General features: G+C 41.1%; 1 protein-coding gene across 3 annotated transcripts in view; it reads right to left on the reverse strand.

Moving 5' to 3' along the window:
* SNTB1 (syntrophin beta 1) overlaps window positions 1–12883 on the reverse strand; it is a 278639-nt gene that overhangs the window by 38998 nt on the left and 226758 nt on the right. The gene's annotated exons all lie outside the window — the stretch shown is intronic.

Here is a 12883-nt window from a genome sequence, read left to right on the forward strand (position 1 = left end):
CAAAATCTTCCTATGTCCATTAAAGAAACACTGTTCCAGATGAGGTTAAGATCGCTTTTGACACTGACAACTAATCCAAGATTTAGTGGTGTCATAACAAGTCACAACTCAAAAATCTATTCAGAATCAAAGTAAATTAGACAGTACAATAAATAAGCGATAAAGCTAATTTCTTCCCTTTCTAGTCTTATTAATACTTTATCTTAAGTGCCACAGTGGAATCTGAACAGAGGTAGAAACATGTGTGTGGCTCTTGCTTTATTTAAGCTGACACCCTAGTATGAGGAATGAGTGATCAAAGTAGAGAAGATTTATAGAATAATGTAAGAGTTGAGTTTTGTAGGTCCTGCATGTAGGCTGCCTAAAGCTGAGTCTGTTATTTTTTGCCTGTATGACTCTGGACAACATATTCTCTGTGCTTCTATTTCCTTACTGATAAGGATAATCATATACAACAGTAGTTCTGAGTGCTAACTGTGGAGCTAGCAGGCCTGAACACAAATTTCTGTTACCCAATTTACTAGCTGTGGGGGTCTTGGGCAAGTCATCGGATTTCTTTGTACGTTTCTCAATTTCTGGATCTGTAAAATGAGAAATAATAGTACCTATAGCAGAGGGTGGTTGGAAGATTAAATGAGCTAAAATGTGCAGAAATGCTTAATGCAGTGCAGAATAAGCATCATGTAAGCACCTGTTAAGTAGCACTTACCTCATCATGCTATAGTGGGGATGAAATGAGACAGTGTGTGTAATATGCCTGGCATGGTAGCTGGCAGATGGTAACACCTCAGTAAAACACAGGATGGGGAAATTGTGTCAGACACCAATTTTTGAACATGTCAAAAATGCTGTCCTTTGGAAATGGCATCACTATGACAAAGCAATGACTTTCCTTGGGAAAAATCATAAGACAAGCCAAGAATAGCCTTGGTGCTGACAATTTCCATACCTTTTCTTCCCATCCTTTCCAAAGTTCTCCCAGGAAGAACTCACTGCTTGATGATCACCTTTATATTTTAATGCCTCCCTTCCAGCAATTCCAAACAATAACTGTGTTTCTGAAGAAGTGCCCTCCCCCACTCCGCTGCTGTAAAGCTATTTATACTAGAACATGAATGACTGCTTGACATATTCCTCACTTTGTGCATTTTATGCATATTTGAAAAGCTAGCTTTAGCTTACTGCTTTCGTGAAAGGACCTTTTCCACAGAACAACAGCATCTTCAACAGATCAAAATGAACTGTTAGAGAAGGCAATGTACCAGACACTGCAAGGTGAATAAACTATGGTCTCAAGGCATAAAGTGTTGGGGGTGGGGGTTCAGAATAAATTTTTTCCAGCTTCTACATTAAACTTAGTAAATTACTTTTCCAGCTCATTAAATAGGACTGAAGAAGCTACAAATGATCCTCCCAAAGTGACTATCTTACTTACCTAGTCAGATGCAACCCATTAACTTTGACCAGAATCAGTCATTTAAATGTGAACGCAACTAAGCATCATTCTTCAAAAACAATATTAAGTTTGCAAAATAAGCCTCAACAGTAAATACCAACAGTATAATGCAAACCCCTCTACTGGTGGAATCACAGACTCTTCCATGTGTCAAGTGGTATATGTAGGTTTAAATAATCCCAAGGCCCTAAAACATTTTGCAGTTTATTGAAGAGCCCTGTGTGGATATGGCAGACTCTGATGTGAGAATACTGGGAGTGGGCACATTCCACTATTCCTATATGCAGAGCTGTCATTTTAATACTATGTAAATGCTTGAAGGTGGAAGGCTGCCTATGAGGACAGATGACTTTCCAAAGGGGGGAAAAATCATGTTGAAGAACAGCGTTTTAAAAGCTATACGTTGTGTTACATATGCTTCATTATTTCAAGCCTTTGAAGACCAGTTTTTGTCAGGCTCAAGTATTTGTGCTTTTGTTCTAGTGACAACATGCACTGCAAATCCAGTATTCCCGGATCTCAAAGGTATTCTGACATGAATGATAGTTTTGGAGACGTGTCTGCATTTTGTTAACACATGACGCCTGAAACAGATGTGATTTCCATCTCTCTGCCCAGCTTCCTGTCTTCAGTGCAGCAGTCAGTTGTCAGTTTCTCAAGAACTGTTCAGATTTCTTTTTTTCTTTTGAGATAGAATCTTGCCCTGTCACCAGGCTGGAGTGCAGTGGCGCAATCTTGGCTCACTGAAGCCTCCGCCTCCTGGGTTCAAGCGATTCTTCTGCCTCAGCCTCCTGAGTAGCTAGGACCACAGGCGCGTGCCACGATGCCCGGCTAATTTTTTTTTTGTATTTTTAGTAGAGACTGGGTTTCAACATGTTGGCCAGGATGGTCTCAATCTCTTGACCTCGTGATCTGCCTGCCTTGGTCTCCCAAAGTGCTGGGATTACAGGCGTGAGCCACCGCGCCCGGACTGAACTGATCAGATTTCTAATGAAGAAGGTGAAGGAAAGGCAACAGGGGAATAAAACATTCAATTCTGAAATTTTTCTGAAGCAAAATTTTGGTGAGCTGAATCCTGTCCCCATATTCACTTCCACAGAGCATGAAAGAAAAAGTCTACAAAATGGCCAGAATTTGAGAGGTGGGGGTAAGAAGTAATTGGTAACAATTATGGAAATGTCCTTAATTTGAGACAGGTCTCCTAAATCATCTGGTTCAGTGGCTTCCAAACTCTTTAAATTCAATAATCGCTCTGTCCAGATTAAATCACAAGTCCTACAACAATATGTAAAAGAATTGAAAGAGAGTTTATACAGGGTTGCCTCCTGCTGGGGATCTTGGCATCTCTGAGACTTTGTCTTCATCCTTGCACCCCTCATGGCTCTGAGTGGGGTTGCTACTAATCTTTGGAATACAGTTTGAAAACTGATCTTGTCTCTTCTAAAACACCTAGAATCTGGGAGGGTGTGGTGGCTCATGCCTATAATCCCAGCATTTTGGGAGGCTGAGGTGGGCGGATCACTTGAGGCCAGGAATTCAAAACTAGCCTGGCCAACATGGTGGAAACCCTGTCTCTACTAAAAATACAAAAATTAGCCAGGCATGGTGGCGCATGCCCTGTACTCCCAGCTACTCGGGAGGCTGAGGCGCCATAACTGCTTGAGCCCAGGTGGTGGAGTTGCAGTGAGCCACGATTGCGCCACTGCACTCTAGACTGCGAGACAGAGCCAGACTGTGTCAAAAAATAAAGAAAAAAAAAAATGAACCTAGAATCTTCACACTATTTCCAGAGAGATAGTTTTACCAGAACCGTTCAGTGCCTTTTTTGTGGGTTCTTCCAAAGAAAAGAAAGATACTGTTGTCTCTTCGGCAGAATTGTAAGGATTAAATGAATTAATGTACCTACAGGATTTACAAAGTTGTCTTACAGACAGTAAACAGGCAACGCCTTAAAAATCATAGCCTTTTTTTTACTGTTATATTAAGGTAAGGATAGTGACCATCAGATTAAAGATCTGAGTGAGCTTGGGCAAGAATTACTTGCTTTTGCTGGGTCAAAATTTCCTCCTCTGCCAAATGACGGAGTGGGACTAAATTATTACTAGTATCTCTTCAACTTCAAAATCCAATCATCTTTTTAAGTTTAAAATTCCCTGGTACTAGGCTGGAACTGCTTCAGCTACTGGGATTCTTGCTTTACAGCTCTTTGTTCAGTGGACCCTTTTTGTAACAAAAAGCAATATGCGGGTCTTTTTTTCGCCTCATACCAACTCACTGTTCCTAACATACTTACTTTTCACCTTCTACTTGAGCACACGTGGCAGGAAGAGTTCACAGTCTTTTTTTTTTTTTTTTTTTTTTTTTTTGAGACAGAGTCTCACTCTGTTGCCCAGGCTGGAGTCCAGTGCAGTAGTGTGATCTTGGCTTACTGCAACCTGCACCTCCCAGGTTCAAGAATTTCTCCTGTCTCAGCCTCCAGAGTAGCTGGGATTACAGGGGGGCACCACCACACCCCGCTAATTTATATATTTTTAGTAGGGATAGTGTTTCACCTTGTTGGCCAGGCTGGTCTTGAGATCCTGACCTCAGGTGATTCGCCCACCTCGGCCTCCCAAAGTGCTGCGATTACAGGCGTGAGGCACCATGCCTGGTCTGAACTCACAGTCTTTAGAGCCAAACAGCTCGTCTTCAAAATCTGGCTTTGCCACTTCCCAGCTGAGGGATGTGAGCAGCTTACTTAAGTGCTCTGAGCACTTGTTCGCTGATGTGTCACATGCTGAGAATGGCCTCCCGTGCATGTGTTTTTGAGGATTAAATGAGACAATGTATATAAAACTTCCTACATGGTGGGTACTCAAAATGTTCAGCTGCCCCAGTTGCTCACCTGAAGCACACGATTTCTCCCAGCTCCAATGAGCAGGAAGAAAGGTCTGCATGTAAGGGACAGAGAACACAAGTGAAAAAGTTCAAGAAGGAAGAAGGGCCATGAAGGCTTCTGTGTTGGAAATCGAGCTTATCTCAACAACTTTTTAAGTGAAGTCTGTTTTGCCTCAGGTTGCTAGGTGTTTAGAACAAAGGACAAGCTATCAGTGTAATAATAATTAGCAGTGATCAACTTCCAAATGCTTTACAAACATTAGATAATTAATCCCGCACCATCTCTCAGGGAGGCTGATAAAGAAGAGAAATGTTTAAATATAGTCACAGGCACATAGGGACAGTGCTAAGCATGGCCATTCAAATCCCCAGCTCTCTTCTAGCTTGTCTTGAACAATCCCCAGGACCCAGGAATCAGGAGCCAGACAAGACACCAAGAGCTGGTTGGCACGTGGCTCACTCCTGTAAACCTCAGCTATGTGGGAGGCTGAGGTCTGAGACTCACTTGAATCCAGGAGGCAGAGGTTGCAGTGAGCTGAAATTTCATCACAGCACTCCAGCCTGGGCAACACAGTGAGACCCTATCTCAAAAAACAAAAACAAAAAAAGACATCTAGAGCTGAATGCAAAGGAGAATGCGAAAGAAGGCTGGAAAAGGAAGGTTGAGAAAAGTGCTCTTTGGGAGCCTCAGCTTTCCAGGACTAATTTCTCTCCTCTCACAAGCTGTTTGGTACCTGAATCACCTGCTGAATTCAAGACTGGCTTAATGAGGGGAAGCAGAGGCTCATGCTTGTAATTTCAGCACTTTGGGGGGCTGAGGGGGGCAGATCACCTGAGGCCGGGAGTTCGAGACCAGCCTGGCCAACATGGTAAAGACCCGTCTCTACTAAAAATACAAAAATTAGGGCATGGTGGCGCATGCCTATAGTCCCTGCTACTCAGGAGGCTGAGGCATGAGAATGGCTTGAACCCAGGAGACGGAGATTGCAGTGAGCGGAAATTGCACCACTGCACTCCAGTCTGGGCAACAGTGAGACTTGGTCTCAGAAACAAAAAAAAAAAAAAAAAAAAAAAAAGGAGGAGCAGAATGAGTAGAATGAGTGATGTATTATGTGGATGGATGTTAAGATAATGATGAAAAATAAAGTAAGGGGAAAAGGATAGCATGAAAAATATGGTCTGACCATGGGACACTAAAGAGGGAGTCATATGGAGTCTTGCTCTGTCTTCCAGGCTGGAGTGCAGTGGTGCTGCCTTGGCTCACTGCAATCTCCGCCTCCCGGGTTCAAAAAATTCAGAGTAGCTGGGATTACAGGAGCATGCCACCACGCCCAGCTAATTTTTGCATTTTTAGTAGAGATGGGGTTTCACTATGTTGGCCAGGCTGCTCTCAACCTCCTGGCCTCTAGCGATCCGCCTGCCTTGGCCTCCCAAAGTGCTGGGATTACAGGCATGAGCTACCACGCCCGGCCTGGAGAGTGTCATTTTTTCTTTTTTGGTTAACAGGTCAGCTCTCCCCACAACCAACAGCAGCCATTCCTGCTTTCAAGCTTGCTCTCTCTGCCAAATTCTGAAACTGGCTATGGATTTATAAAAGCCATTATAGCCTCAAATGCCAGTTCATCACTGGAACACTCATCAGAGTCAGTGTACCGGTTAGCATGGTGAGACTCCGGTGCTTGGGTTACGGGTGAATCATCCTAGGTATCTGCAGGACCATGCTTCCTCTAAAGCTGCTAGGGATGAATTCTTCCTGGACTCTTTCTAGCTTCTGATGGCTACCAGCATCCTTGGCATGGAGCTGCATCACGTCAGTCTCGGCCTCCACTGTCACACGGACTTCTTTCTGTGTGTCTTCATATAGCCTCCATACTCTAATCCAGTATGAACTCAACTCGACTTCATTACATCTGCAATAATCCAAATCAGGTCACTTCTGAGGTCCCAGGTGAATATGAATGTTGGGAACGATACTATTCAACCCACGACAATAACCAATGAAGTTGTGCACAAAGATTCAACTATGGGGGCATCCACCTTGGTATGGTTTATAATTGCAGGCAATGGGAAATATGCTAAAATATATAATAATAGAATTTTGGTTGAGTAAATTATAACACATCCATATTTTAAAACAGTAATATATGTTCAACAATAGCATGGCTGGGTTGATGGCTCATGCCTGCAATCCCAGCACTTTGGGAGAGGCAAGAGGGTCATCTGAGGTCAGGAGTCTGAGACCAGCCTGACCGACATGGTGAAACCCTATCTCTACTAAAATACAAAAATTAGCCAGGCGTGGTGGCGGGTGCCTGTAATTCCAGCTTCTTGGCAGGCTGAGGCAGGAGAATCACTTGAACCCAGGAGGCGGAGGTTGCAGTGAGCTGAGACTACACCATTGCACCCCAGCCTGGGCCACAAGAGGAAAACTCTGTCTCTAAAACAAAAACAAAAACCAATAAACAAAACAAAATAGCAGAACACCCATTCATGTCAAGTACACAGAGAATTAACAGGATAGACCATACTCTGGGTATTAAATCAAGTTTCAATAAATTTAAATGTATTCAAGTTAAACAATGTATGTTTGACCGAAATGGAATTAAATTAAAAATTAATAATGGAGATCTAAGGAAAATAAAAACACCACATATCAACATGTTCAAAATGTTGCTAAAGCAGGACTAAGAATAAATGGGCAATTAATGCCAATATTAGAAAAGAAGAAAGAATTCAAGTAAATGGTCTCAGCTTTCACCTTAACAAACTAGAAATAGAAAAAAAAATTAAACAAAAATAAACAGAAAATAGGAAATAATAAAGACCAGTACAGAACTCAATGAAAAAGAAAACATAAATGCATTGGAAAATTCAACAAAACCAAAATCTGGTTCTTTGAGATCAATAAAGTCAATAAATCTCTAGCCAGCCAGACCATGAAAATGAGAGAGAAAACACAAATTATGAATATCAGAGACAAAATCAGTTCCTCTCCTTTGCAGGGACATGGATGAAGCTGGAAACCATCATTCTCAGCAAACTAACACAGGAACAGAAAACCAAACACCACATATTCTCATTCATAAGTGGGAGTTGAACAGTGAGAACACGTGGACACAGGGAGGGGAACATCACACACTGGGGCCTGTCAGGGGGTGGGGGGCAAGGGGAGGAGAGCATTAGGAGAAATATCTAATGCATGTGGGGCTTAAAACCTAGATGATGGGTTGATAGGTACAGCAAACCACCATGGTACATGTATACCTATGTAACAAACATGCATGTTCTGCGCATGTATCCCAGAAATTAAAGTAAAATTTAAAAAAATGAAAGAGGGGACATCACTACATACACTGCAGATGTTAAATATAAGGCTAAGGCCAGATGTGGTGCTCTTATTTATAATCTCAGTGCTTTGGTAGGCTGAAATGAGAAGATTGCTTGAGGCCAGGTGTTTCAGAACAGCCTGGGAAACATAGCGAGATCCTCTTTATAAATAATAATAATAAAGCATTAAATGTATGATAATGGAATGTGTGAAGAATTTTATGCCAATAAACTTAACAACACAGATGAAATTGACAAATTCCTTGAAAGACACAATCTACTAAAGCATATTCAAGAAGAAATATTGGAACAGCTGGGCATAGTGGCTCATGCCTGTAATCCTAGCACTTTGGGAGGCCAAGGCAGATGTGTCACTTGAGGTCAGGAGGTCGAGACCAGCCTAGCCAACATGGGGAAACCTTATCTCTACTAAAAATACAAAAATTAGCCAGGCATGGTGGCGAATGCCTATAATCCCAGCTGCTCCTACTCAGGAGGCTGAGGCAGGAGAATCGCTTGAACCTGGGGGGTGGAGGTTGCAGTGAGCCAAGATCGCGCCACTTCACTCCAGCCTGGGTTAAAGAGGGAAACTTCATCTCAAAAAAAAAAAAAAAAAAAGAAAGAAAGAGAAAAAAGAAAAAAAGGAAAGAAAGAAATACTTGAACAGTACTATCTCCCTTAAAGAAACTGAATTGGTAGTTTAAGATGTTTCTTCCCAAAATACTCAAGGGCCAGATGACTTCACTGAGAAATTCTATCAAACACTTAAGAAATAATAACAATTATATATAATTCTTTCAGAAAATGGAATAGTAGGGAATACTTCCAACTCATTCTACGGGCTAGATTTATACTGATCCAAAATAAGACAAAGATATTAAGAAAATAGAAAACTATAAACCAATACTCCTCATGAACACAGTTCCAAAAATTCTAAACAAAACATTAGCAAACTGAGTCTAATATTATATTGAAATGGTAATACATCATGACTCAGCAGGGATTAACCCCAAAAAGCATTACTGTAGCTATTTAAAAACAAATTAAAAATCAATCAATAAAATTCACCATATTAAAAAAGGAAAGACAAAACCCAACATCTGTTTCTGATTTAAGAAACACTTGGCACTCAGCAGGTGCGGCGTGGTGGCTCACGGCTGTAATTCTAACACTTTGGGATGCCAAGGGGGGCAAATCACTTGAGGTCAAGACCAGCCTGGCCAACATGACAAACCCTGTCTCTTCTAAAAATACAAAAATTAGGCCTGTAATCCCAGCACTTTGGGAGGCTGAGACTGGCTGATCACTTGAGGTCAGGAGTTGGAGACTGGCCTGGCCAACATAGTGAAATTCCCTCTTTACCAGAAATACAAAAGTGAGCCAGTCATGGTGGTGGGCACCTGTAATTCCAGCTACTCAGGAGGCTGAAGCAGAATTGCTTGAACCGGGGAGGCGGAGGTTGCAGCGAGTCAAGATTGTGCCACTGCACTCCAGCCTGGGTGACAAAGTGAGACTCTGTCTCAAAAAAAAAAAAAAAAAAAGGAAAAGAAAAAAATTATATTTGCATATACTAGCAATAAACAGAAATTGGAACAAATTATATCATTTACACCAGCATAAACGTATGGAATTCTTAGGGATAAGTATGACGAATCATGTGCAAGACCTCCATACTGAAGACCATACAACATTGCTGAGAGAAATTAAAGAAGACCTAAGCAAATGGAAAAATACACTGTATTTATGGGTTGGAGGATCAATATTATTAAGATTTTAGTTGTCTCTAAATGATGTACAGATTCAACTGAATTCCAGTAAAACTTCCAGCAGGCTTTTAAAAAACAACTTTTTCTTGGTAGGGATTGACAAGCTGACTCTAAAATTTACGTGGAAATACCAAGAACCTAGAATAGCTAAGACACTTTGAAAAGGAAAAAGGAAATTGGAGAAATATCTGACCTGTGTTATTAAATAGCTACAGTAATCCAGAGTGTGGTATTGGCATAAAGACAGGCAAAAAGATCAACTGAACGGGGTGGAGAAAGCAGAACTGGACAGATTTGCGTGTAACAGGGAACAAAATTTGAACAAAGGCATAAGACAAATTCAGTGAAGAAAGGGCAGTTTTTAAACAAATCATGCTGGAAATATTGAATATCCATATGCAAAATAATTTAACTTGAATTTCTGTCTTGTACCACATACAAAGATTAACTCAAGATGAATCTATACTAAACTGTAGAACATAAAACGTTAAGACTTCTTGAAGAAAACAGTAAAAAAGCTTTGTGAACTTGGGTTGGGCAAAGGTTTCTGACATCAATGACAAACAAAAATCAAAAGCATAATCCATAAGTGAAAAAATGGTTACGCTGAACTTCAATAAAATTACAAACTTCCGCTCTTTTAAAGCTATTAAGAGAATAAAGAGACAAGCCACAGACTGGGAGAAAAGCACGTATCTGATAAAGGATTTGTGAGACTAGTCTTAGGCTGTAGCAAATCTAGCGTACTTTGTGTTAATAATTTGTCTTTCTGTATTCTGTAATGGAGAGAGGAGTATCACATGATAGAACATGGATTTAGGACTGCTATAAGCCCACTTTTCTTTCCTTCTTTTTTTTTTTTTTTTTTTTTTGAGACGTAGTTTCGCTCTTGTTGCCCAGGCTGGAGTGCAACGGCATGATCTCAGCTCACTGCAACCTCTGCCTCCCGGGTTCAAGTGATTCTCCTATCTCAGCCTCCCGAGTAGCTGGGATTATAGGTGCATGCCACCAGGCCCAGTTAATTTTTGTATTTTCAATAGAGATGGGATTTCATCATATTGGTCAGGCTGGTCTCCAACTCCTGGCCTCAGCTGGTCTCAGCCTCCCGAAGTGCTGGGATTACTGGTGTGGGCCACTGCGCCCAGCTAAGCCCTCTTTTCAAGCCAGCATGGCAGGCTGGTCAGTTACAAACTTTGGGGCCCCTGAAACCAATGCTGTATGAAATTTCTCAGTCTTGTTTTGTGTCCTTAAGAGCTTACCCTCCTGACCATGTGATACTTCCTTTTGGTTTCCACCATCCAGAAGACAGGAATTTTGGGGTTCATGTCATAGTTAATCCTAACATTTTTTCTTGAGCACTTAGAAGCCTTGAAACCTTGAAATTGGCTTCTCTAGGCTCCTTCTGGGAAAAGTAATAGAAACTGCTCAATACTGTACAGCTCAGTAGCTAAGGCTTTTTCTTTTGACCGTGGTGACCTGGGTTCAGTCGCTGGCTTCTGGAATGATTCCTTTCTGGTTTTTTATTTGTGTAACTTTGCCATTTATTGAGGTTCCCCCCCTCATAGTTAGCTTTTGATTTCCTCTCTTGAATTTTCCTTTCTCTGAACTACCATGTGGAGATTCTAAATCTTACTAAAAAAAAAAAAAAAAAAGAAAAGGAAAAGAAACCACTTACCATATTTTTGAAGCACTTTGGAGGTTACCTTTGGTAAAGTTCAGAAGCCACTAAAGTCAGGTAATAAGAGATTTGAAAGGATTTCTTTTTTAAAGAGCACTATGGTTAAGCAATAGATATGTTTAAAAGGCTTTTATGTTTTTCTCTTCTTGGAACTTGTTTTTCTGGAAAAGGTTTTTTTTCTTCTCAGTCGACTGAATTATTTTTCTCCATCTTTTTCTCTTGCCGCTCTTAGTGCAGACCTGAGAGGCCCTGATATAACTTCTGGCAACCTGGGACTCATTAGGAAAAACAGGAGGTGCCACAGACTCCGTTTGGGAAAAAACACCTCTGTTTTCCTCATGAAATCCCAGGAGTTAAAAGCGGGTAAATCCCTTTCAAAATCAAAGGCTCTGTTCTGTTTTAGATTGCGTTATCTGACAATTTTGAGTTTGGAGGTATCAGAAATTACATCACATTATAATAACTAAGTAGGAAATACAAATTAAGGGATGGTTGATAGTAGTTATGGAGGGATACCTGACTCTGCACACATCCCCACTGGGGGGTGAGACTCCCATAAGGGATGGGCTGATGACGAAATGAGCTGATTGGCTTTGGGTTGCCTTTCAAGGAAATTCAGGGTAGAGCCACTGCACTGTCTTCTCCTGCAGTATTTCCCTCCTCTTGGGGATCCACAAACCAGTATAAAATGGCACCCTTAATTTTGGGGATCCATCTTTGCCTTTGCCTGCTTATTTGCTACTTATCTGGCCCTAGAAATGCATGCTTTCCTGGCCCTGTTCCTCCAGGGGCTTCACCCTGAAGCCAGTCATCCAATTAAGAAACGGGCAAATGAAAAATTGTACAAGTGTTGAATCTTCGTCTGTCTGCGTATTTATATGTGTTGTATGTTGGTATATAAAAGAGCTCTGATTAATTGGCTTAGAAAAATAAGCACTTGAATCAAATATTTTGTCAGAAAGATGGAAATTTTAATACCTTTTGTTCATGTGACTTTCATCATATTTTGGAAAGAGTTTTAAAGATTATTGGTAAAACAAAATGTCTTAAAAATGTAGACACTTGATCTAAATTAAGGTCAGATACCAAATTTGCTAAACGCTTTAAGGTCAAACTGTTTCCTTGACTTTTGAAAATTATTCAATTTACCTCCTTTGGAGCAGTAGATTATAGATAAGGCCTGGAATCATGTGGAAAGCTATGCCCACTGGCTATGCTAAAAGGAATCAGACCTTATCTTCATTTCTGTCTGATGTCCTCGGCTCCACCCCTAGTACAAAATTAAAATCACTTACTCATCAGGTTTTTCACTAAAAATAAAAGTTGCCAAGAGTTAACATTGTAACATGTAATTGAGACCACTGGAAAAACAGTTTTACATACAAAGTGTGTAGGGAATGTGTTTTTGGTAAAAGATTATAAGAAGGCATGGGAATATGGCTTTTCTTAAAGGGAATATAATTTTGTCTAATTCAGAGGGTTTTAAAGATGTCTTAACCTGGCTGGTGCCGTGGCTCAAGCCTGTAATCCCAGCATTTTGAGAGGCCGAGGCAGGTGGATCACGAGGTCAGAAGTTGGAGACCAGCCTGGCCAGCATTGTGAAGCCCCATCTTTACTAAAGATACAAAAAATTAGCCAGGTATGATGGCTTGTGCCTGTAATTCCAACTACTCGGCAGGCTGAGGCAGGAGAATTGCTTGAACCCAGGAGGCGGAGGTTGCAGTGAGCTGAGATCACGCCACTGTACCCAGCCTGGGTGACAGGACAAGACTCAGTCTC

Source organism: Sapajus apella, unplaced genomic scaffold (assembly GCF_009761245.1).
Source record: "Sapajus apella isolate SASKATOON/1434 unplaced genomic scaffold, GSC_monkey_1.0 scaffold3, whole genome shotgun sequence".
Classification (NCBI taxonomy): Eukaryota; Metazoa; Chordata; class Mammalia; order Primates; family Cebidae; genus Sapajus; species Sapajus apella.